The sequence below is a fragment of the Thunnus thynnus genome, chromosome 9, assembly GCF_963924715.1.
Source record: "Thunnus thynnus chromosome 9, fThuThy2.1, whole genome shotgun sequence".
NCBI classification, from domain to species: Eukaryota; Metazoa; Chordata; class Actinopteri; order Scombriformes; family Scombridae; genus Thunnus; species Thunnus thynnus.
Window position 1 is genome coordinate 11584659 of NC_089525.1, and position 27311 is coordinate 11611969.

Consider the following 27311-nt stretch of genomic DNA (forward strand, 5'->3'; position numbering starts at 1 on the left):
GACCAGAAGTCAACCTCATGGTGGTGTTAAGAGGAAAAATCAGAGGATCATCAACGTCACATCGTCTGGGAACCATGACTGTCTGGACCAAATGTTTTGTTGAAGGAGAGTAATTATACACATATCACGTAGCCTAGGTGTGAGGCTATCAGGAAAACCACATCAATGAAAAAAGATAACACCTGCACACTTACTCCAAGCCACAAAAGTTTAATGACAACATTTGGATCCTCCTTGGATCTTTGTCAGGTCAAAATGTTTGACCTGACATGCCCATATTTATACATCATGCACACCACTAGGCTGACAAGCTCTATGATGGCAGGTGTGGTTAACCATCCAAACCACCCAAGGTGATCAAACCAAAACTATTAACAATTCAATTAAGTACAAAATAATTGAATTGCAAAACTTTTACCTACTATTAGACAGGAAAATGAGACGTTTTGTAACAAATGGTGCCAAGTCTCAAACAAATGTTCACTAGACCTAATGACACTAATAATCTAAGAAGCTACTGATCAACTGTCTAAGATACGTGAAGACATACAAACTGTAAAAACTGAGCTGGAAGCTGAAACCTCACATAAGGAAAGACTCTCAGCCACTGAAAACAATCTGCTCAGATAGAAAAGATAAAAATAGATAAAATCTAACAAAATTAAGTTCAAAAGGGATTCGGATGACAACAAACTACAGAAAGTCTACCCCTGGCGCAGTGGGAAAAGTCATGCAGAGAACAAAGGGGATCCCTGATCCAATGTCAGAGGAGATCCTTCCAGACAGCCTGCCACCTCCAGCGCATCATCACTGGATGGCAAATGAGATGGCAGCCGAAGCTCACGAGAAAGCTCCCCTGCTTTTTTAGGCAAAGGTTGAAGGGGAGGATGGGCAGTCAGGTGGAGAATGGCCCCCAGCCTAGAAAAAGTGCCAGCGGGGTAAGAGAAGACCAAAGACAAAACATAATAAAACACCCACAGCAAGATTTCTTAAGTGACAAATATCCAAATAAGAGACAAATATCCCCAGAATGTGAAACTGCCCTTTGTAAGGACCTTAATTTTGTCTCCACTACGCACTGAGGCCCTTTCAAAGTCTGAGAGTTTTTTTCATGCAAAAAGGTTTGTAATGAAAGCTCAATAAATGCATGTGACACGCATACTGAATCTAGTGTTATTAACAAAAATTCTTCTATTCTTGCCCCACTCTGAACAAGACATTATCCCTAACAAGGTTTCCACTCCATTTCGGGCTAAGTTCACCTTTTGCCCCCTAAAATTTAGAGACACTTCCACTGATATCTACAGAAGACATGTGGAAAAAGATATATTGAGTATTTTGAATAAGAAAAGAGAGTATAAAGTGTAATACAATTTATCCAAAAAGGAACGTGAGGCTTTGGCAGAACTGAAGAATGACACCAGCATTGTTATGAAACCTGCTGATAAAGGTGGTGCAATTTGCATACTCAAACGTGCAGATTACATCAAAGAAGTTGAACAATACTTGTCAGATCCCATCTATTATGAAAAATTAGAAAAAGATCCAACTCTCAATCATGAAAAAGAGCTTGACAAGAAACTTAGGGTCTTTTTGGAAGCAGGAGAAATTACAAAAAAAGAGTGTGAATTCATGTAGGTGTCACATCCTATCACTTAGTTAGTTATACCCTACCAAAAATTCACAAAAGTCTTGAAAATCCACCTGGTAGACCAATTGTTTCTGCCATTAACTGAAAACATTTCCAGCTATGCTGACTTTTTATGAAGCCCTTTGTCATTTCCCTTTCATCCTATGTGCCTGATTCAATGGACATGATTAACATCTGAAAGTTGAAGATTGAAGCATTGATGCACTTAGTGACAATGGACATAAAGAATTTATTTACCAATGTCGACCACCAGGTTGGCTGAAATGTTCTGACCCAATTTTTGGATGAAAGACCACCTGGGACTTTACCAAGTACTCATTGTATGAGGGACCTGACTGAGATTGTTCTTGTTCTAAAAATGTCTTCTTTATACAGACAATGCAAAGGGACTGCCATGGGCAGCAAAATGTCTCCTAACTTCAGTTCCCTATATATAGCCTGTTTTGATAATGATTATGTCATCTCCTCTGAAAATCTCTTCCACAACTACATCAAAGTATAGAAGCATTATGTGGACGACATTGTCATGATCTGCGATGGTCCTTTTGATAGCTTATTGCATTTTTTTGAGTATGTCAATCATTGCCATTTTTTACCATTAATCATGATGTACAACAAATCAGTTTTTCGGATATTTTAGTATAATGTGAGGGCAGGATATTGGTAACAGACCTTTATAGAAAAGTTGTTCTTTTTGTTCTTTTTTACATGAACAGTCTTTTCATCCAGCCCATCTGAAAAAGCCTCCCCATTAGCCAGTTCAGCCGTATCAGGAGAATCTGCACAAAACAAATTGCCTATAACAAACAAGCAGATGAATTAGAATACAGATTCAAGGAAAGAGGGTATAATGAAAATTGGATAAAAGCTGCCTGAGACAGGTTCAGCACTGTAAAACAGGAAGAGTGCCTTATCAAAAAAGAAAAACCTCCACCAAATAATGGTCCTAAGTGCTTTTTAAAATATTCAGCTCTGGGCAAAGATTTTGAAAAAATTATTCAAAAACACTGGCACATTTTGAGCTCGGATCCACTACTTACAAATTAATTCAAAGATCAACCAAAAGAAGTGTAAAAATGTCCCCCTAACTTGAGATGAATTCTGGTGAAATCTGATCTCATCCCTGCTAAAAACACAACTTTCCTTAATCCTCCACCAGCTAATTATCAGTGTGGTTCATGCACCCAGTGCAATTTTACATATAAGTACCACCTACACCCACCCGATAACAGGAAAAACAATGAAAGTAAGAGGCACTATATCTTGTTCTACAAGAAATGTGATCTATCTTATCAAATGCCCATGTGGTTTAGCATATGTAGGAAAAACACAAAGAGCACTAAAAACAGGATAGCAGAGCACAGAAGCTACATCCAACCCAGGACCAGCGTAACCCAGTGGCAGTGCATTTCAGAGAGGCAAACCACCCCGTGGCCCCTCTCAGATATATTGGCATTGAGTACGTTAGATCTCAGAAAAGAGGAGTCGATTTAAACACCCTCTTACTCCAAAGAGAAATTTTTTATATTTTCACTCTTCAGACTCTCACACCTAGAGATCTCTGAATTAAGAGTACGAGATCAAACATTTTCTCTAAATTATAAGTAAAAAATAGTGGTAGTGTTATGATGGCCCCCCCCCCCTCTCTCTCTCTCTCTCTCTCTCTCTCTCTCTCTCTATATATATATATATATATATATATATATATATGCATATGCATATATACATATGCATTTTGTATATTTTTAGGCCTTGACACACAAATTTGAATAAAACGACAAAGATCTCAGTAGGATCAAAAAGTTCTCATTAAACTTTTGTTTAAAAGTTTGGAATAAGTGTGCAGGTGTTACCTTTTTTCATTGAATTAGACCAAATTTTGTGCCAATCCATCAAGCTGATGTTGAGCTATTGTATATCACAGTATAAGTGAAAATTTGACCTGCTGGTGGTGCTGGAGGAAAGGTCAGAGGATCAGCAAAGTCATTGGAATAGATCCTCTGGGAACCCTGAATATCTGTTGTAAATTTCATGTCAGTCCATCTAATATCTGTAGAGATATTTCACTCTGAACCACAAATGTCAACTTCATGGTGGCGCTCGAGGAAAATTCAGGAGATTGCCAACACTTTTAGGATTCATCCTCTGTGAATCATGAATGTCTGTACAAAATTTCATTGCGATCCATCAGATAGTTGTTAAGCTATTTCAGTCTGGACCAAAGTGGTGGACCAACTGACAGACCATCACTAGAGCTGTGTCACTAGCATGGTTAAAATTGGGACAAACATGACAACATACTGTATATTTCAGAGAGACTTTTCATAAGATTATACTCTAATCTCATGATTCTTTTTGGGAAATATGCTTATTTGCTTTCTTGCCGAGAATTAGATGAAGAGACCGTTAACACTAGCATCTGTACAGTAAATATGTAGCTGGAGCCAGCAGGCAATTAAGTTAGTTTAGCATAAAGACTGGAAACAGGGGGAAACAGCTAGCCTGGCTCTGTTCAAAGGTAACAAAATTATCTAAAGCTCATTAATTAACACATCATATCTAATTTGTTTCTCTATATATAGAAACAACAATTTGCTGTTTTACAGGGTGTTATATGCTGGACTATTTGTTGGTTTATTTTTTAAGAAACACTACAAAAAAAACCTCTCTCCACAGGAACAAGAAGACACTACACACAACACAAGCAACAGTACATGTCTGCTGTGCACCCTTGCTCTACATATGAAAAAAAAAAAAATGAAATGAGGGATTATCCTAACACTATAATACTGAGCAGAAAAGCCACAACAAATCACAGATTGAGAGAGAGTTCAAATAAAGTGTCATCAACATGTGAATGTTGATTCAGCTTTTTGTTTGTATCTGCTGCATCCTTGACTCACAGGTCAGCCTCTAAACACTTTGTTCATAGAGACTGAGGACAAATCTCCCAGGTTTTGTTGTTAAAACTCAGTGGAAACAATTGGAGAATTTGCAGAATCAATCCAAAGTCTTTAGGCAGTGACATGCAGTTCAATACAGAGGAGAATGGGGGGAGAGCATCCTTTCCGGTAAGGTGTGTCTTTGACAAAATGTAAGGGTTTGTTAGTGGCTGTTCTTGTCACTGTTCAAACAACCACCGTGCATTTAGAAATCCCCAGACTTGTCTGGTATCATGAGACTAGCTGCATCCAAACACAAAATCTGCACCAAAAACAACAATGTAATCCTGGCTTAAGACAGAATTTGCTGTGTGCAAATACAAATGCTAGACTGGCATTTTTCTTCTCTACACTCCACAATCTGTCTCAGAGTATTCAGGTGTGTCCATTGTCTATCAGGAGTCCGTTGCCCTCACAGCTGTGAAATCGTTGTCTCATGTGTGCTGAACTAGACAGTTTAGTGTGGAGTGAAATCTGCTCTGTAGAGCACATGGTGGATACTTTGGATGTCTCCTGCTGCATAGTTAGGCTTATGCCAAATTGAGTTTGCTGCTGTTACTGTTACTACAATGGGCAGACTCAACAATTTATAAAACAAAAGCAAACCGCAGATAACTAAAGACATTAAATCCCTCAAATAAGTTGGAGGGTAAGAAGGGCTAAGGACAGACAGGAGGTTAAATCTACCCACAGGGAGCTGAACAGTAAAATAAAGAGTGTGAGGAGAATCGTCTGCAAGAAAGAGGAGTGAGGCAGGTGTGGAGTGGCATCAGAAAGATTATTAGCTCAAGGCACAAAGGGCCAGCCAGAGGTGGAAATGCACATGAACAGTTTGAATGAGTTTTTACCCGTTTGAAAACCTGTTCTGCAGAGGGGTTGACATAAAATCCTCCCCCACCCCTGGTCACCTAGTGGGACCTCTATTACCAACATCCCCCACCTTGAATTCACACTCATCATGGCTCCCTTCCAACTTTCTTCCCACCCTGTCCTCCTCACCTGCAGTCCCGATTTCACCAATTCCACAGTTGTAAAACGTTACAGCTTTACGGTATAAAAAATATTTTAAGCTGATAGTATGATTGCTTGAGAATTGCATCTGAGCTTAAATCTTTTGTTCAACACACAGCACTAAGCTTTAGATATTTTGTAATGAAACATGTTTTGTGGGAACCAGATTTCAATCCCTCTTCACTAAAAACTTTAAAGCTGCACTAATCAATATTTTTATGTTAACAAGGATCAAATGACTGTGTTTAATGTGAAAGGGGTCACTCATTCTGATGAACCCAGAGACTATTATCATCCGATGCTGCAGTTTCTCTCAGCTCTATTGAGTTCTATATAATTTTTCGGCTCATTGTTTTGGTTGTACGGCCGGGAACTACACTTTTTTGGTTCAGTCTCCCTCCCAGTCTCCTTCACAATTTCTCCAGAAGCAGCAGGCAGCTTTTTCAAGGGAAAATGTTCTAATAGCAGACAAAGTTTGCGATTAGTTGGTGGATATTGTGGAGCATTCAGTAGCCATTTGAGAGCCAGATATTTTTCTCAGGACTTGGTGGAGACCAAAACAAGGCTGTAAGGAGAACGAATATGTGACGTATAGGTGTGTGCCCAGAAACTCCAAATGAACACTAATGAGATAAGATATAAATTATTGTCCTGCAGGGAAATTTGTCTTGGGCTCCAAGCCGCTGCATCATACAACAGACTTGCCAAAAATGTCACAATGCACATATACGCATAGTACATAGATCACACATACATACACTCCTGCTGAAATTCATGTTGAAGAAAAAGACAATAGTTTCGAATGATAAAGCCAGTTATAATCAAACCAGATAATAAATAATCAAATCATTATATCTTAGTCCCTAAACAAAATCATATAGTACAACTACTTGTTGATATTTAATATCTTGATGGAGGATGGAATGAATGAGTTCTTGAACCGGTTCAGTCTGCAATGTCGCGTCTGAACCGTCGACCTGAAGTCAACACCACGAATTCTGTTGAATAAGATGTGTGAGCGTGGACTTTAACAGTGCTGCCATACAGTACAATACTTGTATGCCATATCAAATTATATTATATGTGTAAATAATAATAATAATAATCTTTATTTATAGAGCACTTTTCTAAACCCACGTTACAAAGTGCTTCACACGAGGCAACAATTTCAAAACAAGCAGATCATAAAAACAAAATAAGCAGATCATAAAAACAAAATAAGCAGATCATAAAAACAAAATAAGCAAATCATAAAAACAGAAACAGATCATAAAAACAGAAATAGATAATAAAAACAGAAAGCAGATCACAAAAGCAAAATAAGCAAATAAATAAAACCAATTGCAGTGTCGCCATGCAAAGGGGCAGTCAATAAAAATCAAGTAAAATCAGGAAAAGCTCTCCAATAAAAGTATGTATTAAGAAGAGATTTAAAAGAGGTCACTGATTCTGCTGACCTGATTTCCTCAGGCAGCTCGTTTCATGGCTTTGGGGCTCTGACTGCAAATGCTCTGTCACTTCTAGTTTTCAGCTGCGTCTCAGGAACAGATAAAAGACCTCTGCCCCAGGATCTCAGGCTACGTACTGGCTCATATGTCACTAAGAGGTCAGATATATAGTACAGGGAGAGGCCATGAAGAGCCTTAAAAGTCAACAGTTGGATCTTAAAATCAATTCTAAAACATACTGGGAGCCGGTGCAAGGAGGCTAAAACAGGTGTAATATAGTCACTCCTCTTGGATCTTGTTAAAAGCCTGGCAGCTGAGTTCCATATAATCTGGAGCCGATTAATAGATTTTTGGTTGAGGCAGGTGAAGAGGCTGTTGCAATAGTCGAGGCGGGAGGAGATGAAGGTGTGTTAAATGGTTTCTGTGTCTTTGAAAGATAAAAGAGATTGTATTTTGGAAATATTTCTAAGTTAATAAAAAAAAGACTGCAGAAATTTTGTTGTGTGCTGCTCAAAGCTTAAAGGTGCAGTGTGTAGAATTTAGTGGCATCTAAGAAAAGGGCTGTTTTTTTGTCCCAGTCTGACCCTGGAATATTCATAAGCATGTTTTAATTAGTGTATAATCACCTGAAAATAAGAATCATGTTTTTATTTCGGAAAAAAAGAAAAATTTGTGTCCATGTACACGAATCTATACATTCAATTTCGTGACTATTTCATGAACTGCTGTGATACTGGGGTGGATCTCTCTACTGGGTTGGATCCCATGTGAATCTGCCATGTCTGTAATTTGTAAAGTAAAGATTCCACCGCAAATTACCTACCATATTTCGCCAAAGGTTTTTTGTTTTCTCCGTGTTTTTTTTCTGCCTCTTTTCCAGTCGAGAATTGTGGAGGGTGCAGTGGAAATTATAAAAGCAGTATTTCCCCTATAATCAATTTTAGCAGTGGCACTCAAATAATCTAATCAAAATTATGAGCACTGCTGTTAAAATTTCACACGTTCATTAATATCAATGGACTACTAATGATTTTCACTCACACACTGTGCGAGCACCATAACACCCTACATTACCGTGGAATTGTTTTGAGTCATCCTCCCTCTCCTCATTCTTCAATTAAGCGAGTGGCAGAAAAGTGACGGTGAATGCGAGGTGATGTTGTCAATATGGCAGTAAATGTACAGTACAGGCTACAGTGTGTCAGTTAATAAATGCTGCAGCTTCTCAAGACCAAGCCCTGAAGTAAGTGACAACACGTTAGCCTAAACTGACCAGGCTCAGGTGGACCAGTAATGTTAGGCCTATAGCTGGCAACCAGACACTTTACAGTCAATATTTCCCCGAAATAGTGCATGAGATCCACACACGCAGATATACACGCGCGCAACTCAAACAGCCACACATGCATATTATTTTTGCACTTGCACACAGAATATCTCTGCTCATGTGAGCAATATTGTTGCCTGCAAGTGCAAGTACAAAACCATGCTTTGAGCGCGCACAGAATCCGAAGGAGCGCATGACTGTCAACTACTATCATTACTCCTGCTAACAAAACTCTCACCTGCTCACTTGCCAGTGGTTTTTCTTTTTGGCAGTAAGTGGGCGGACCCAGTTACCATTGTATCCCTAAATATAATTGGTTGAGTGGGTCCACCATCTCTGACAGCTAGGTACAGCAACACCACATGGACAAACCACATAGACCAGTTCTATATGAAAAGTGCCCTGAGATAACTTCTGTTGTAATTTGGTGCTATATAAATAAAACTGACCTGACTTGACTAGAATGTATGCAAAATCTTACAAAGAGCATTCATGTACTTGAATGTGTTTGTCTGAGTTCTGTGTTTTGTTTCTTCCATCGTTTACATTAATTTAATAAAACACTGGTAATTTGATTTTTAACTTATACCCTGTAGTTATTTTTATATTGTTTATTTTGGTAAAATGTCAGTGTAGGCATAAGATATTGAATACATTGAGATAAAACAGAAATATTATTTCAACCAGCACAGGCTTACCTCATGGAACTTTTCATCTGTTTTCAGCATTTTGATTGTATTGTTTGACATTTTTATAGTTATTACATAACCATGTTTGGTTCATGTTCTAATTCTTTGGCTAAATGTAAAACTTAGTCTTAACTTGGTCTTACAAGCATGGTTAACATAATTTTTCCCATCATGACCAATGCTTAAGTCCAATTACTGAGGTAATTGCTCCTTTTAACAGCTTAAGAAACTATCATGTTAATAGGGTAAACGGTGTTTAGGTGCGTTTAGTCTCAAATACAGTCCTGTGTATAACTGTAAAAATAAAAGTTGCTGTTGCAGTGGTTTAGCGTGAGAATTGTCTGGAAAGCGTGAGAACATGAAACTGAAGGTGCAAGCGTGTGTCACATGCCTGAAGTGTGAGAGTTGGCAACCTGTTCAACTTAGCAGAGAGCTAACTGGAAGTTAGCCAGCTCGGCCAGTGGAAGTCTGTAGGGTGCATGCTCTGCTCATAGAGCATGCGCAGTATGCATTTAACTGGCCAGTGCAGGAATGTCAAACCCGACACTAGATTAAAAACTCTGGTATACTATGAAATACAGAGAGATTGGCTTAATTAACATTGTGTGAACTTCTTTGGTAAGGGCTTGAATGTAACAGACATTTATTTATATGTAAAAGTTCTGCACTGCAGGTTTAAAATAAAAAGGCACATTTCTGAATTTTGCAATTGACATTCAGTTTCAACTCTGTTATACAATAACTTGGTTGTTTCACCTTTTCCCGCTTTACATAAAATGAAATACTTTGTTCTAAAACCAAAGTGACTTGATTTGCTCCAATTTTGATGCACAAAAGCCTGTTAGACCTCTGTAATGGAGAAACTTTGATCAATCATTTTTATCCAATGACCCAAAATTGATGGTCTAAATCTATAATATTCAATGAAATCAATGGATCAGTTCAGTACTCTGTATGCATTCGCTGATTCTGAAAGTTTAGGACTTGTAATTTACAGTGAAAAAGTGGCATAGTTGCATCACTACTTTCCAACTGAAAAACAAATAACATCAAGTTATGACCTGCCACAACTTATGACTCTTGCATTTAAACAGTCAACGGATTATCTAATATCTAAAATGCATAACAAGAACAAATAATGCTTTCCTGCAAAGGGTAGTGATGGGGGCCATAAAAGGTGGAAGGTGGGGCGGGGGCCTAAAGCACTGAAATTAAAGCATTAACTACTTGTTCTCTTTTGCTCTTCTATCCTCGGTTTCCATCCTCTTCAATTCAAAATCAAGACGTTTCTTCTCCAGCTCTATTTCTCCCCACCTCTTTCTCCCATTCAAGCTGCTCCTTCTTGTAGTCATGAGTGTTGTCATTTTGTATGAGACAGTCAAGTGCCTCCAAGTCAAGTGCCTCCAAGTCCAGTGCCTCCATTATGTGGGTTTTTCACCCCTTTCTTTGGCGATGCGCTACAAAAACATAACTTTTTTTTGTTGTTGAGCAAATTCTATTGGTAAAAAATAATGGGAAAATTCAATGCAACAGTGATTGAATTCAATTTTCATTCCTTCAGCAACAATTTGATGCATCAAAGCTTACATATTTTATGATCAGTTCTGTTTATTTCAGGTATGGTATGAATATGACTGAACTGATTCAATCAACAAATTCATTTAGCAATAACTGAATGTATGCAATTAAATCCTTAAATCAACTTTTTAGTTAACTATTTTCATTAGTTTATAAACTCATTACATACATGTTATTTCCAATAAATTTGATTCCAATTTAATGGAATGATGCAATTGAATTTCCACTTCCAAAGAGATCAATCAAAACAAAATAATTAATGATGATTTTTTACAACATGTACTGTTGTTTACACAGGAATGAGGATTTAGTGTTCCGAGTACACAGAAACTTTGACAATGAAGAACCTATAGGTGACCATATCATCTTTTTTATAAAGTGATTCTTACTGAATTGATAAGAACATTACTAAATATGAGAGCCCACCTTTTGGCTTTGGTTCAGCAGCAGCAGCAGGTGAAGGTGGTGCTTTGGAGCCCAAGCCTTGACTGGATGGATCATCCTCTGCATCATTTTCCCTTGAGGTGTTTGACAGAGCTTCAGGGCTCCCAGATGAACCTGCTGAGCACAAACAATATTGGGGGGGGGCATTTCTAAATCACACCAGGTCCCCAGATAATACTACTCCCGTGCAAATAGGGATAAAGAGGCAAAAAGTGGAAGGATTAAGAACTGAAGTGGGCTCCCAAGCTGGGTGGCCGCATGTTCTTTTTCACCTGAACTCATCTTATAAAATGTAATCCAGAAATGGTTTCTTCTTGTTTTCTGTAGCTTGTCTCTGTCTCACTAAACAACCCACATGGCAGAGTTTAAGGATGGTGTAAAGGTAATCAAAGATCAGAGGATTGTCTCATCATTTTAATGTGCAGAGATGTGTAAGGATGATCATTACTTCTCTCCTTTGCTAATGTGTGCATGTTCCTGAGAAGGAATGTGCTTTAGGAGGCCCACACTCCTCACTTTCTATCCTGCCTTAGGCCCAAATAAGGTGCCATTCTGTGTCTTGCAGTAAACAGGACATGTTGAGGAGTAGAAGGCCACATATGGTTCGAGGCTCTTGCTTGATTGTGTCTTTAGGTGATGTGGCTCCTAGTTAACATACATGTGCATATAAACGTATCTCGTGGCTGTTTGCCATTGGCTGTAATCCATAAGTTTGTATGATTTAACCAATCGATGATCATTTCTTTGTCTCTAAAGACTATAAAAAGGTCAGTTTTGCTTTGTATAGAGAGACAGAGGAATGAGTCGCTTTGTGTGAGTTCTGTCTCCTTATTGATCAATAATAATTTCATTAATCTTCAGATCAACCGGTGTCTGTGCTTTTATTTCTGTGTTTGTGTCCAGTGTTTTTGCAGCAATTCCACAACAATGGTGTTGGTGTGTTTTGATCATCAGTTTTATGAACATTTTTTTCTTGCAAGTAAAGAGAAATAGTTTTATTCTTTACTCTCCCAAATGAACTCTCCTCTGAAGTTGGCCACCCTTTTTTCTTTTTCATTCTCATTTTAGTCCCGACCTCGGTACATTCTTCTTTGCTCCAAGACTCACCAAATCTTCCTTTGTGAGAGTTTAATGATGCATGCAAATGCAAATAAACCCATGGACATCTCAGAATATTGGTCCTGAACCCAGAGGGAATGAACAGCGCTGGACAAACAGACTTTTACTACTTCTGGAGAGAATCATTTTTAACCCCTATCCACGGGTTGGAAAAATACATACATAAAATCAGTTCAGCAGCAGAAACCAATTACCCCCCTCCCCTCACCCATTCCTCTGCACAACAAACTCTTTTATTGATCTGGTGATAATTACCTCAGTCACATCATAAAGCACCTGGAACAGATTGGTGGCTCAAATTATCGATTACCCCTGGGCTACCCTTCGTCGTTCATTGTATTGCCGCTATACATTACTTGATGAGATCTGCTTTGCCGCGCTTTCCCCTGCATTACTCTTTGGAGCTGTGCATGGATACATTGACAAAGGGGTTTTGTGGTCAAAGGGGTTTGGTGCACGCTTTCAATGTCATTTGTCATCTTTTCTTAGTCTTTAGGTTATCCTGTGTGCCACCCCAAACCAAGGTTAACCCACAGTATACCTACAGTGCCCACACCTCCTCTGCAGCACCACAAATACACTCATTTAATCTAATACAGTTTTGGTCACAAAATGACCTTTCATTCATTGTTGTAACTTGGGGCCAGCCCTGGCAAGCACCAGCTGTGTCTAATGCTTCATTACACAGCTTCCTTGAGGCATGTCAGTGCGTGACCCTGAAACCTCTGCCCACTAGCCACACATACGTCCGCTAGCTAAGTCCCCTACCACAGTCACAACAATGGTCTGACCTCCACTGAGGCCAATACATTTTGTTGGCAATAAATAATGAGGTTGGAATTTTGGTTGCAGCTCTTTTTCCTCTTGACTTTAAATTTTTTACAAAGCTTAGTAGAAAGTGCCTGTGTTATTTTACAAGTCTTAATTTTTTATAGATCACCATGGCAGCCTGTCATAAGTCTCCTTCAGCTTGTTTTCATTGAAAAGAGAACAACAAGAAGACACACACGAGATGTTCTGCTTTGTTACTGAGTCGGTTTTAGCTTTGTGCTTGATTCCTCTTTCTTCAAACACTATGGAAATACATTGAACCGAAAATGGATACAGGAATTACAAAGTGAAGCCTACATATATAAATAATTGTATTTCATGTGCTCACCTTCATTCCAACCTAGTTAGCTTTGAGGCTGGCTGACCTGCACATCCATCAACTCATTTAAACTTTGAAAAGATGATAAATCTTCATTTTCATCGATTCATTTTAGTAACAGATTAATTAAATACTAATGGATTAATCAGTGCTGTAGATCAACTACTGGGAGCAACTTTTAATTAGTAATTCTACAATATGTTGCATCTAGAGAAAAGGTCAATAATGGAAACTGTTCCCAGGATATGTAATTACTGTACTTTGTAAGTGTGTTTGGTGTTGCTAAGTTCCACTGAAAAACAAATTTCTGGTTAAAAAGAATGATCACCGTGATGAAATATCTTGTGTACAGTAACAAGCTTATCAGATGAATAGTTTATAATAAATAGCTGCCTATCTGTTTTGTGTATTATTGCCACCCTGACAAGTCTTAATTAGGGGACTGAAAGATGCCAAATGATTTTCTCTATGATAGCATTATCCTTAATACCTATTCAAGCACAGAAGTCACACTGAGAACTGGAGCATAATCTAGTTTCTAACACAAAACCACATGATTAACCGCATAGAGAGTGCAAGCAATCTCTATGGAAACACACACAAATGCCTGATTTATATAAAAGTAGGTTTCCAAACATGTTTCTGTAAGACCGTGTGTTCCTTTACATTATTCTGTAAGCAACATTCAAGGAGATCAAACCCTGTGTTACAAGCATACATGTACGTGATTGTGCTGTTGATTATCTATCATCCTCCATTCATCAACACATTCTGTTTTCTCCTTCGTCTCTGCAGCTTTTCATATTCAATGTTGCAAGAAGTTAATATCAGAGAGCATGAATTAACATGATATTGCACTGGCTGGATTGTGCAGCTCTCTCTGTGCACAAGGTGCCGCCTGCAGGAAAGGTTGTTGAGGATAGGAAGCTCACTTTAGCCATCTGCAGTGAACCAAACTGGCTCTGGGCAGGTGTTCAACATGGCCAGGTGGAAAGCAGCTGACACAGACATAGCTCCCCCGCGCTATTTGTCAGTATAAATAACAATTGTTTCTTCAATATTAAAATTGGACAGGAGTGAGCATCCAGCCAGTCTTCCTCATTCTCCTCTAATTTAGGCAATTAAAAAGAAAGGTCACGTGTGGAAACAGATGGCTAAACTTTGACTGTGTGCTGAGTCTGGAGGATGAAAGAGACAATTGGCCTTTTACATGCACCATTCACCCGCTAAGGATATATGGGAGACATACAGTAAACAGCTGAATGAGGCAGTTTTATTTCAACACTTACTGGAGGCACCAAAGTGTATATTTATGCAAAGATTGTAAAATCCCACGAGAGGCTTTCTGGTTTGAGCCAAGTACATGTTGTTCATACTTATTTGCATGTTAAAATTGTTGCAGGCTAGCAGGTCGCATCCCATCAGACTTCCCGTAGAAGATATTCTGATCCCTGTGGGTACATTTCATAGTTTTCCATACTTCCGTAACATACAGCGTCAATTAGGTAAAACCGCTTAAATTAATCATATTCAGCTGCTCTATCAAAAAGACGATGCGCTGTCAAACAGAGTGTCAAACTGCTTTTCCAAGACAGTGTTTTCTTTAATCATCTACTGCAGAGGGAACTACTGTAGCCTACACATAGCAAAACAACTATAAAACCAACTGAGAGTGCATCTGGGAGAAGAAAGGATACATTTTCTGTGCTCAGGGACAGGACAATTAAAGTAAAATAAAGTCTGCTAAAGTTAAAACAGCCTGCTAAACCTCCCAAGAGTAACATAGGAAGCTCATGTAGGCAGTACGGTGGGGAGGAACAGCAAACAGAATGTTGTCACACTTCCACTCCCTGTGGAGCCGAGCTAAAAGGGGGGGAGACATGGATCTGGAAACAGTACACTGCCTCCAGCTTCTGTTATTTTCTATCGCAATGTTTGTGAAATTCCTGCTGATGAGGTGATTATACTGGAACATGTGCTTCTTTTAGTTGAATAGTTACTGACAGCGGTAAATGTCTACAGTATGCAAGTAAAGATATTTGAATCCGCTGTTTTAAAACCGAGAATAGCAGATACAGTAGCTGTAGTGTTGTTTAGCTCTAGGATTTGTTTGGGGTCGGTGGAAAATGTGTGTGTACTTTTATTCCAACATCTGACACCATTGTACATACAGACGCACTCTGCAAACAGTATTTGCTCCAGGGATTTTGTGGGGGGGTGGGGGTTTAAAGCCAACATTCACTGTCCATGGTTGTTAAGGTTCAATGGGCCTTTTGAAGTGAACAGAGAGCGCAGAGTGTATGCACTGTGACAGACAATTTTGTTTCAGTATGCTCATCATTTCACCTAATAACACCGCTGCTATTGGATGGATGTGAGATGAAAGTTTTCTCCGTACTTCAGAACTTACTGCAGAAACACTGTGTCTGTATTGAGAATGTTAAGATCCCAGGAAACGACTTACTGTAGGCTTGTGAAGCTTTTCTGATGTGCCCTTGGGGAATTTTAACTTTTCCAGTTTATGGAGCATTTGACAACACTTACTGGCAGAGCCAGGCATGTTTTTAATGCAAGGTGCCACTTGAGCGCTTATGCAGTGAGCAGGATAGCATCATCTGCTACTACACAATGTGTGTGTGTGTGTATTCATGAGAGTGTGTATGTGTGTGTGTTGACACTAATCTCTGTGAACAAGCCACAGCTTGCCATGAGTGCAACACTAAATGCATCTCTTCACTCACCAAAACTGACTGTGGCATCGCGCTGTACAAACCAGCAAACTAAACAAGCTCTCTTGTCAAAAACCTGTAGTAGTAAAAGTTCAAAACAGTACAAACACCCAAGACTAAAGAGAGCAATAACCCGGTTACTGTGTCTCCAAAGTCAAACAGATGGTGAATAGATTATTAGATGAGCAGCCAGCAGTCTCCACATGAACAAGTTTGGAAAATTAATCTCCAAAGGATATTAGTGTCGACAGGATAAGCAATACATCTGCTTTTTTTTCCTGTGAGTTAAAGGAGAAGTAACACTATATAAAGCCATGGTCTACAGTGAGTCTTTATAAGTTGTCAGATCACTTAACTCAGGTGGATAAAAATTAGTGTATCGTAACATTTATTACTGCAGCAGGCTCCCAGTGGCAGTTGACCGCATTTGTGAAGAGACATTTACCACATTACCACATCAGAGACATTTAAGAGTATTAGAACACAATAAATTGATTTTTTCTGGTACAATATTGTACACTATGTGCAAAAATGTGTACTATACTATACTGATGTACTATACATACATGGTCATCGTCTTACCAAGTCTTGCGAGAAAAGAAAAAAAAAATATTGCTGTAAAAGTAAAAGGAATTTTAAAAAACATGTTTTATCAATACTGAAATGGTAGTGTTTAATTCAGAAGCTGAAACCAAAAAGGCGTTGTTTTTCCCTTATCTTCCCTGGAGTGTCTGGTATGAGAAAAAAAAAAAAAAATCAGGCTTGGATTGAAATAACAGAGGCAGTGATGCTGTGTCTCTGTCACCATGAAGTGTGCACTTCGGCTGATGTTAATTAATACTGTAGAGTCTGATATGGAAATTAAGGAGCACCCTATTGATGGCTATTAGTGCAAACAAACAAGGCAAACTTTAAAGCTGCATTAAGAGTTATTTTGTTTTGTGATCAACTTTTTATATTGTAGTTTTTTGAATTCTTAGAAGTGCAGCTTTAGAATACAAAATCACATCAATATATCTCACTGCAACGCAGGTTATATCCAAACTTTTCTACTATAAATCCATTCATGATGACCCCCACTGAGTATTTAGTTTCTTTTTTTGATTCTCTGACCTGCACATAAATATGAAAGAGTATCATCTAACGTCTGATGTAAAACAGCAGGCGGCTGTTTCTACCAAACAGGTAAAGCCAAGAGTAAACTACATGTTCAGCACAAGACGTCAGAGAAACGAAGCTAATAGTAACTGGTGAAGAAAGTCAAGTAAACAACCAGAGATTTTTCTCAGAAAATAAAATAAGAACTACAAGGCCAGTGAATATTGGACTTAAATTTGGTGGCCACAAACACGACTCCTATGAGATAGTAATGTCGCTCAGTATCTGTTAGATCTACATGTAACGTACATGTGGACAAATACCCAACAACTTGACAAATAGACTAAAATATTTCAGAACTATGTTTTGGTGTCTTTCTGCTTTGTCAGCCTACCAAAATCATGAGCTTTTTCCTGGGCACAAAACTGGCAGACAGCTGAGAACCGTGTGTGTCACCAGTTTGACCAGAATCACAGCAAATCCTAATTAAAAGAGGAATGAAACACCAGGTCCAGGGGCTATAAAAATGACATCCTTTGATAATATGTGGACATTACTCTTACAGTTAGAGAAAGTAATTTGGGAAAGCAGTTTATTAGCCCTCTGCCCTTTCAGTCAGATATGACCTTGCAAGCTCCCGTACCAGAGGACTAGCTGCAATCCATGATTCATTTAACACCTTCTGGGCCTCTAGAATCACCCCAAGCACATGCACTGTTGATTAAACGCTTTATGGGAGAATTCATATTTAAAGCATACGCCACATGAAAATTAATGATAACCAGCCAAGTAGCAGAACACAGTGCAGAAGAGCAGTGATGGGCAATTCATGAGAGATTCTCTCCAATTTACAATTTATTCTGTAATCATCACAATGTTTCTTCCATATACAACATAATGTAATGCACATTTGTGAGTGGGTGGAATTATAAGGAATATGAGTAGGCTACTCTAAAAATGATATAAATGTCATTACAGTGCATTCAAGCAGGAAATCTAGCACAGGGAACTAGAGATTAGCCGCTGGGTGGGAACGCTCTACATATGCCCATAAGAGTCAGTGAGTCACTGAATGGGTGATTGAGCAAACTGTACTGAAGTTTTTGTATGGGTCTGAATCTAGTATAGAATTTAGCTCAGGGTCTGTACATCTTTGAACTAGGGCATAGTGGAATTCAAAGGCATCTGCCATACTCCTCTTTACTGTCCGAGTCTTAAGTGACAAAAGAAAAACAGTAAAGTGTAAATTTAATGCTGTGAAAAGGAAAATGCTGTAATTTTTATTTATTTACCCCTAGTCGTTAATGTCTTTCATGGCCTCTGTCAACTCCTCCGTCTCTGTATGTTTTGAAGAATATCTTCCATTTCACCTGCAGCGTGCACTTGCACATCTTGGACTCAACACAACATCACCAGCAGCTTGTTGATGGAAGCAATCCATCATGTAGGGTTCAAGGGTTATACACCGAGTCTGTGCTTCACGGTCACGCTCCCAGATCTAACACCATGCCCCCCATCTGTCCTAGACCTTCTACAAGTGTCATTTTGCATCTGGCTGACTGATGGCTCGGTTTATTAAACCACATAATGATATCTCCGTGTTTTGTTTTTTCTGAATGGAGAACACTAATAAAATACTTACTTTAATTAGGACCAGGACAATTCCATCTATTAATGACTCCACAATGACAAACTATAAAGACTGTGTGTTAAATTACCTTTACTGATCCACACTGTATATTTATGTGTATTGTAGTAACACAAATATAAGTCACATTTTTAAAGGAAAGGCTCAGAATTTCTCAAGTGAGTCTTACTATAATATAATACTTTCATGCTCATGCTCACTATTATCATTTCTCTTGTCATTACTGGCCCTAAAGAGATCCTTTCTATGTGTGAGAATACTAGGTATGAATTAAGATTTTACATTTTTTTGAGGTATTTGATAGAGGCTTTGTGAAATGTCTTTTATTATCCCTCCACTGCAGCTCAGCAAGGAAACATGAAGAGTGAATTTCATGCTAAAAAGACCAAGTGTGGAAAATACCAGCTCAATTGGTAAGATTTAGCTTGCTGAAGCCTCATATTAATGTAGATTTAGATTTTGTCCCCTAAGTGTCTCATTGATATCACACTAGGAAGGGATCTCACTTAAAAATAACTCTGTCAATGTACATATGGATGTGTGGGCACTGTATTATTACAGACTTGAAAAAACTCTGAACCTATCCTTTCACTTGGATTCTTACATTTAAACATACATAAATTGACATTTACTTGCCGTGGTTGGTTCCTTTCCAAGATGTCCGTTTCATATGCTTTGTTTGAACTTTAAATTTAACGGCCGCTGTTTGTAATTTAAGTAACTATATTAACACCGGACAGGTTTTTGGTCTTATCATCAGAAAGCAGCATCATAACCTTCAAACTCAGTGTCTAACATCCAAACCACATCTGCGTTTGCGTTATTTTTTTCTCATTTCATTTGTGAATCTGGCATTTATTTGTTGAAGACGTCTGAGATTAACAGTTCAACAGACACAGAAATAGATCTAAGACGTATTTATCTGTCTGTACGATTAAATATTCACATGCCGGTGTCTTCATGACTACATACTCTATGTGACTGAATTGCAAATGCCCCCCAACGTTAGAACATTTTGCTGCAATTATACTATGAAATTCACATCTGAATGAAAAACTAATGAATCGCTCTTTGATGTTCTGAGATTGGCTATGCCAGGGTACATGCATGTATACATGTGCTTGTGTGTGTAAGCATATCTGTTCATACAAAAAGGGTTTAATCTTTTTAAAACTAAATGCTTACTGCTGCCATAACCTACGCTGATGATAAGACTTAAAACACAGAGTATGAGTATTAGTCTACTAATAAAGTGACAACACCTGAGTATTTGTCAATACTTATCTGCATTGAGGTCTTGACACATCATGTAACAAGTGTTAATTTTTTGTTTTCAATATGTTTTACAATCATGGATGTAAAAGTCTTGAATCTCAACGTGTAGACAAGACAAAAGGTTTAGAGCAGAATGCTTATTTATCTACAGTATTGGATGAAAAGGTCGGGCACTGAGAACACTAAACACTGATTTATTATACTGCAATTGAAATGTGATGTAAATAGGTTAAAAGGGGCAGCATTATGGAAAACAAACATTGTCTCGGGATGATTTTTTCCATCAGAGATGTTATTCAAGAAATGATGATAATGTGAGGCAATTGCTCATAAATAATACTATTGTTTTCTTAATCTTCAGACAGAATGCTTCATTAGAGGTGGGTGTAGACATTAGAGACTAAATGACTTTTGGTGAAACCGATAAACCTTTAGTGGAAAAAAACACTACACACACACTGTGTTTAGTGGATGTTAAGTACAGTGAAATGAAACTGAAAAGAATCAGAAAATAGAGTCTCATTTATTAGAAATTATGTGTGTATGCAATAATAATATGTGCTTAGCTAAATGTTTTAGTGAATTGCCATAAAAAAAGTATTTTAATGATGGCATTCAAGGTGAAGGTTTGATAAGGTTGCACCTTGTTTGAGTCGTCTGATTTTTCTAATTATTACAATGTCTTAAAGGGTACATTAACATTGAATCACACACAATCAATGCTCTCCACTGTGTTAACATGCACTCAAGCAATCTGATGATTTCCCTGAAACCTTGTTCCCCTCTTAAGGTTAAGGGATAAAGAAAAATCAGCAGTAAACTTCTGATGGTGTGGAATTGGCTAAAAACTGATTTCTGATGTTTTTTTGTGAGTGTACCAAACTTTAACAACCATCTATGTCAAACTGGAACAACCAGGGCACTGTGACCACTTGCCAGATAGTTACAATGTCATACTGACAACCCTTCCAAGGCACTTTTACACTAATTCTCTGCACTCTAATTCATGTGACCTTAAAGGACCATTTTGCCGATTTTCTACCTTATCTCTAACTATCCAAATCATGGATATAGTGTGGAATACGCCTGCAGTAGTTGCCGATGTTCTCTGTGTCTCTGGGGCACAGCTGCAAAATCTGTTGTTCTTCCGGCACCACCATTTAACATGTACAGTAACGTAGTTGGGGGCAAGAAAGAACTACAAGCTACGTATTTCAGCTTGGATTTCCAGTCTCAGCCTGTAGGTAGCCAGGGGGCATTCTCTAGATGCCGCTCAGAAACAAAAGTTCCTTGTTCTCCTCGCTTGTATTGCAAACTAGCTATGCTTCCAACAGGGAAATGGCATCCCAAAATATGAGTGCAGAGGGTGTTTTGGACGAGGATACATTTTACAGTCCTTTGGCTGACTCAGATATTTAGCCGTATTTATTCGAGCCAGAGTATACAGCTGAAGAAATGCAGCGGTGCAATGCATCCTGGTACATGTAGGCACTGCGGGCACAGCTCCGTGAGCAGGAAAACTCATCTTTCTCGGTCAATATGACACGCACTGAGGAATTTATTGCTTCAATTGACTACATTTACCATCAACATTGATTGGACATCCACATAAAACATGGCAGAATTTCCCTTTAACATCTCGCGTTTAACATTGGGAGACCTTCATTTGACATAATTGTGTGAATGACTCAAAAGATTTCTCTACCTGAGAACTCGCCAGCTGTCAGTTGAGCTGATGAAGACTCTTGGATGAGTGCAGGTGAATCTTTTCAAGACTAAAACAGCAAATCCACCAACATCTGCACAGACATTTCTGCAGTGTGCATACTTGCAAGAGAAAGATGTTAATGTTTGTATGTACAAACCACAGAGAGTCACTGAAACACAAATACATAGTCGAACACAATAAATTAGCTTAAGTAAAGCAATTAGGGGGAGAGAAGTTGCAGACCAGGCCAAAAACCATCTCACTATGGTAGTTCCAGCTACTTAGCTATTGATAATATTGACCAGAGCTCAGTCAGACACAACTGAGTAGTTATTTTCAGCTGATTGTATGTGTATTGCAGTGAGAAATCAGTTGCTTTCTATAAATTATACTGTAATCAGCACAGTGTCAAACCAGAATCGTGCATCTTGCTGTGACAGCCTGTATCTGCCTTACAGCTTTGTGGTATTGAATGCATCTTTTTATCTAAGTCATTTCAAATGTCTTTAAGCAAGCTATTTGAAATAATTGCAGAATGGCATTCATGAAAAGCTCTGTGTGTGTGTGTGGGTGTGTGTGCATGCGTGTGCATGTGTGCGAGAGTTGAGTGTGAGTGTATTGAAAAGGGAATGAGAGGAAGATACACTGACAGAGGTTTTTGTTTGCTTGTTTGTTTTTATTTATGCCTGAATGATGGGCATTACTTGGAGGTTTGTATGCAAAGCTGATGTACTTGGGTTTGGTAATTAAAGCAGTTGTATTGGTCAGCTGCATAGACACATCAATGAAATTAGTACTACACTATTTGTCACTTGTTTTAAGGCATTATATCTTTGAAAAATATGTTTTCTATGGTGCTTGAGTAAACATAAGCAGCAGGTGCTGCAAATACAGAAAACATGCTGCAAGATGCACAGAAAATAAGTTCCTAAGTTAGAACACAAGCAAAGTTTCAGAGGAGCACTAAAAGCTGATCCAGCCACTCGCCAATAACTAAAAGTAAACATTGTCAGCATTCGGAAAACTAATTGAAGGGCGAACAACATATTAATCAGTTTTTAGTGTCCCAAGAAATGTTTGTTTTGTTGTGTTGACTTGCAGCATTTCTCTATATTGGATTTGAATTATGAATCTTTTCACAGTTCAAAAAACAAAGAAAACAATCATACTGTTTGCCTGTGACCTTGTGCGCTTTTTGTCTGAAGTTGGCTATGTTAGAGCCTAAAAGGATGAACACAGGAAGAGGGTTCTCTGCTGTAATCATTCATTGTTCACAGTCATTTGTACAAAAATGTATTTAAGAGTTTATCTGAAGTTCATATGAGGCCTCAGCAGTCTGAGTTAGTCATATCAAGTGGATATCTGACACATTTACAGTCTTTTTAGTATCAAATTCCCTCTTTGTGTTTCCTCGGACAGTGTTTCCATGTTGAACTGTGGTGGAAGTATAGTAACAAAAAGAGGAACTTTGAAGCTTTATATTAGCTTCAGATAAACTTTTAAATACATTTTTGCACAGAAGGAAGCTTGTGAATTTTGCCCTCCATCACTTACATTGTAAGTGCATCATGAAGGGATCTTCTAATGGTCAGTATGAACAGGAGGAAAGATTATGGTAAGAAAAACCTGTTTCAATGTTAAGGCACCTGACTATTGTTTTAAGATGGACTTGAAAATTGTGAACCTGTCCTTTAAGGAAATTTTGGGCCGCAGACATTTTCTGTGGGTATTTATCACACTGGTGTGGTTTGTGTATGCTACATGTTCAGATTAGCTTCTGTCCATGTCTTCAGTGCCTGTGGTAGCTTTATGCTACCACAGCCGCAGGCTGAATGTCCTCTCAACAACCCATCAAATTGAGTGACAATTGCTGGCCTAACCTGCACACCTGAGGGGACAAATAAAGGACTCACACTGCACTTTGTTGCCTCAAGGTGAAAAGTTGCACATTGTAGCCTTAAGGAACTCAGTCATTTTTTGTTATATTTGATTGAGTGGTCTTGTTCAGCTTGACTAAAGCCAAAAATGACATCTACATTCTACATAAAAATAAATAAATAAATGAACAAAAATGTAATTGTTTGTAGAGATGAGCAGCAACTGGAGTAGCTCTCTCTCCTATGCTACTGACCACTTCACTACACTGATTTGTAGTGTTTTTGTGTTGTATATTTTCCACAAGATTACACTGATGTTTATTCTACAAGAATACACTGTGGGAATACATACAGTTGATAAGTTCTGTACTTTTTAAAACCACTTTCTTTATCTAAAGTAAAAGCCCATGATTAAATGCAAGACAGCTATTTTTCTGAAGTTCAAACCCATTTTCTTGTGGATTTTATACGTCTGCACCAAGACATGGGAAGTGTTTCTCAGTGAGGAGATTTAGTCGTCATTAAATGAGAATTAAATCACTACTATTACAGTATGTAGACATTTTATTCATTAAAGCCTCTAATCACAGTCAGAGAATAATTAAACTGATAATAATGGCACTTTGTAATCTGCAATATGAAAAGTAAGGGCTTATCTTTTAAAGCAGGAAACATTTTAATGAAATTATGAAGTGGTGTTAGATCAATCTAAGAGTGCATTTTTTTAGAAAGGCAACTTCAATATCATTTGTCATTTTTGATGTGCCTAAAAGTATATTTTGGTTTCAGACGTCTGGGGCTTTATGAAGTTACTGTAAAATCGAGATTATCTAAAGTTTTTGTCATCATGATTACAATCCCTACATTAACCCCAGTCATTACACTTTCTCAGCCCAGTGATAAAACATCTGCTGATAAAGACTTGAACTAAACCTTGTTTGGGTATCAGTATAATAAATGTGAGTTAATGCACGAACTTCTGTCGAACTAACACTTAACTTTGACATTAATACATTTATTCATGTTTTCTGGGCTAGAAATAAATGCAACTGTAAATGCTCGCATGAGCAGATTACAATCTGCATATGGTGAGTAATTAATCCCTGCCCTTGCAATTAGGTTGGGCATTAATAAAAATTGGTCATGCATTTTAATTAAGACTATATGAGCACATCCTAAAGAAACGCCAAAAAACACTTGAGCTCAAATGGTCAAGCAAATTACACACTGTCAATATGTTAATAAATGGTTCAATATTATAACTTGTCATGAACAGAATGTACAGAATTTACAGCACTTATTAGAAAAGGTTGAAGACTAAATATTTTGTGCCAACTATCAACACTCGCACACGGAAAAATACATCATGTAAAAGGTCACAGACAGTAAGAGGTACCTTTCAAGCTCAGACACAAGATCACAATGTCCTGCAGGGTTATTCAAGTGAAGCACAAATGTCTGGCCTTTAATGATTATAAAGTTCTTTATCAGATAAATCTTGAAAATCTGAGCCAGTCAGAGAGAAGGTGAACTTCTAATCAAAGGCTCAAGGTTCAGGGAATCAGGTTCGTATTAATGTCATTTGTACAGCAACATAAACATTACCTACACTTGATGAATAGAATCCATTAGAGGATCTAAATGTGTATAATTTCTGCCTTTCTCACTGATGTGCCGCTTCACTGTAAAAATATTTTCATATTTTATCCTTGTTGTTTTAATGCGGTTATAGTGAGTGTTAATATCTAATTACTGAAACTAATAAATTAATGCAACATGCCTGAATGTAAAAGTCTGTATGGCACAGTACAGACAGTATGAATAAGCACTTTCAGTATGACAAATCAATGTCATTGTCTGACCATCATTGAAAAGGAATATACATTAGAGCATAATTACATAAAGTAAAAAGTCCCTGAATGGGGAGCCATCTTCAGTTGAAGAAGACACTGAGATCTTTTCATGTCATTTCATATATGCATTTACCAGTCTAAATAATCAGTAATAATAAAATAATCTAATAAACACTGCTTATAAAAGGTCGAGTCTCAGTATGCACAGGATCAAAGTACTGCTTTATCAATTCATTTTACCATAGCAACCGCCCCTTTCTCTGGGGTACTTTGAGTACAATTGCAATAGAAAGCTGTGGAAAACAGTTGGACCTCAGATCCTCCCACTTAAGCCTTAAAAGGTTCCTCTAATTAATACTCTTTTCATGATCAAAGTGAAACTGGATAGACACAAAGTTTAACCCGCCTAACAACACCCGAGTCATTGACTCTCCTGTCCTCTGCATGGAGTCTATCCAAACGATAGACCAGGATTTGTTTTCCATTTTGTGCTTGACGAGTGTGATAGTGTGATAGTGGCTCAGTACTAAATGAACACACACACACACACACACACACACACACACACACACACACACACACACACACACACACACACAGAACAAAACAAAAGAAGACACTTTGCATGCCATCCACATACAAATAGTGTTTTACAATCCAAATAATGCATTTATGTTAATAACATGTTTTAATCACAGTTGTTCCAATACATAGATCAACAGTTTAAATTAGCACTGTTGTGAAATATCAACAGTGAATACCGAAGCTTCCTATCCACAATTAGTCATACATAATTGCTGCCTGTATCAAATTAGAGGGGATGCAAATGCATACACAGTGCCAAGAAAGTCTCAAATATGGATGTTTTTTTTTTTTTACGAGATAAAATATTGTCTCCTACAGTGTATAATTTGTTGAATTATGGCAACAGGGAGCTGTGTCCAGTTTTGTTGCTGTCTTTAGATGTGCCTTTGATGTGTGAAAAATATCTGGCCCTAGAATTTTTATTAAAAATTGATCTTTGACTGTATGTAGTTCAAGATGCCTCTGTGCATTACCTGAGGTGTTTTTCAGCTAAATGAAACAATGTTCTGGTACAATGATTGCAGGCTCAAAGGATTTTTATGTCTTCACTGCAGATCCCTGGCGACCTGCAGCGTGGTGCATATCCTATTCCCATGAAGAGTAATCTCAATGTCGGTCACTACGTCCACATTCAAGTGTGCGCTGGCAAATCTGTTCACCTCATGGAAAGTTGCCTCAGGGAAAATTGCCTCAGGGGGAAGTGCACACAGTTGTTATTTCTGTCTGTCTCCATTATGTGAGATTTAAAGCTGCTGTAGCTTGTTTACAGCACTGTCAAGAATACAGCTGCCGCACTGTTGTTCTTCTGAAAATATTGGCGAATAGGGTCTGAATATTTGTGTTCATCTAAACCGGCAACATTTGAGTAATCAGATGCCAACACTAGATGGTTGCAGGGAAATGAGCGTTTTGTGTTGTTTGCCTTTAAGCAATTAAAGTGTCAACTGTTTGTTCCTCTCCTTTCTAGAGGAGACTTGAACAGATGTACAGATGGAGATGAATCGTTTTAGACTGATGGGAAACTCAAAAGGCTTCAGTGATATTATGAACACCAGCAGATGACACACAGGTCAGTGAGGCTGTCGCAGGACTGACTTGGCATTTCTTTACTGATAAATAAGTATATAACAACCTTGGTATTATCCTAACCTCTATTAACTACTTATAGAGTGATGGGAC

The 27311-nt window shown here is 38.1% G+C and overlaps 1 protein-coding gene across 1 annotated transcript in view; it reads right to left on the reverse strand.

Moving 5' to 3' along the window:
• Nucleotides 1-11204, reverse strand: part of sncb (synuclein, beta) — a 73721-nt gene extending 62517 nt beyond the window's left edge. Inside the window, exon 1 of the mRNA XM_067598855.1 lies at nt 11073-11204. The gene's annotated coding sequence lies outside the window, so the exon portion shown is untranslated. The remainder of the gene's footprint in view (nt 1-11072) is intronic.
• Nucleotides 11205-27311: the final 16107 nt, after the last annotated feature.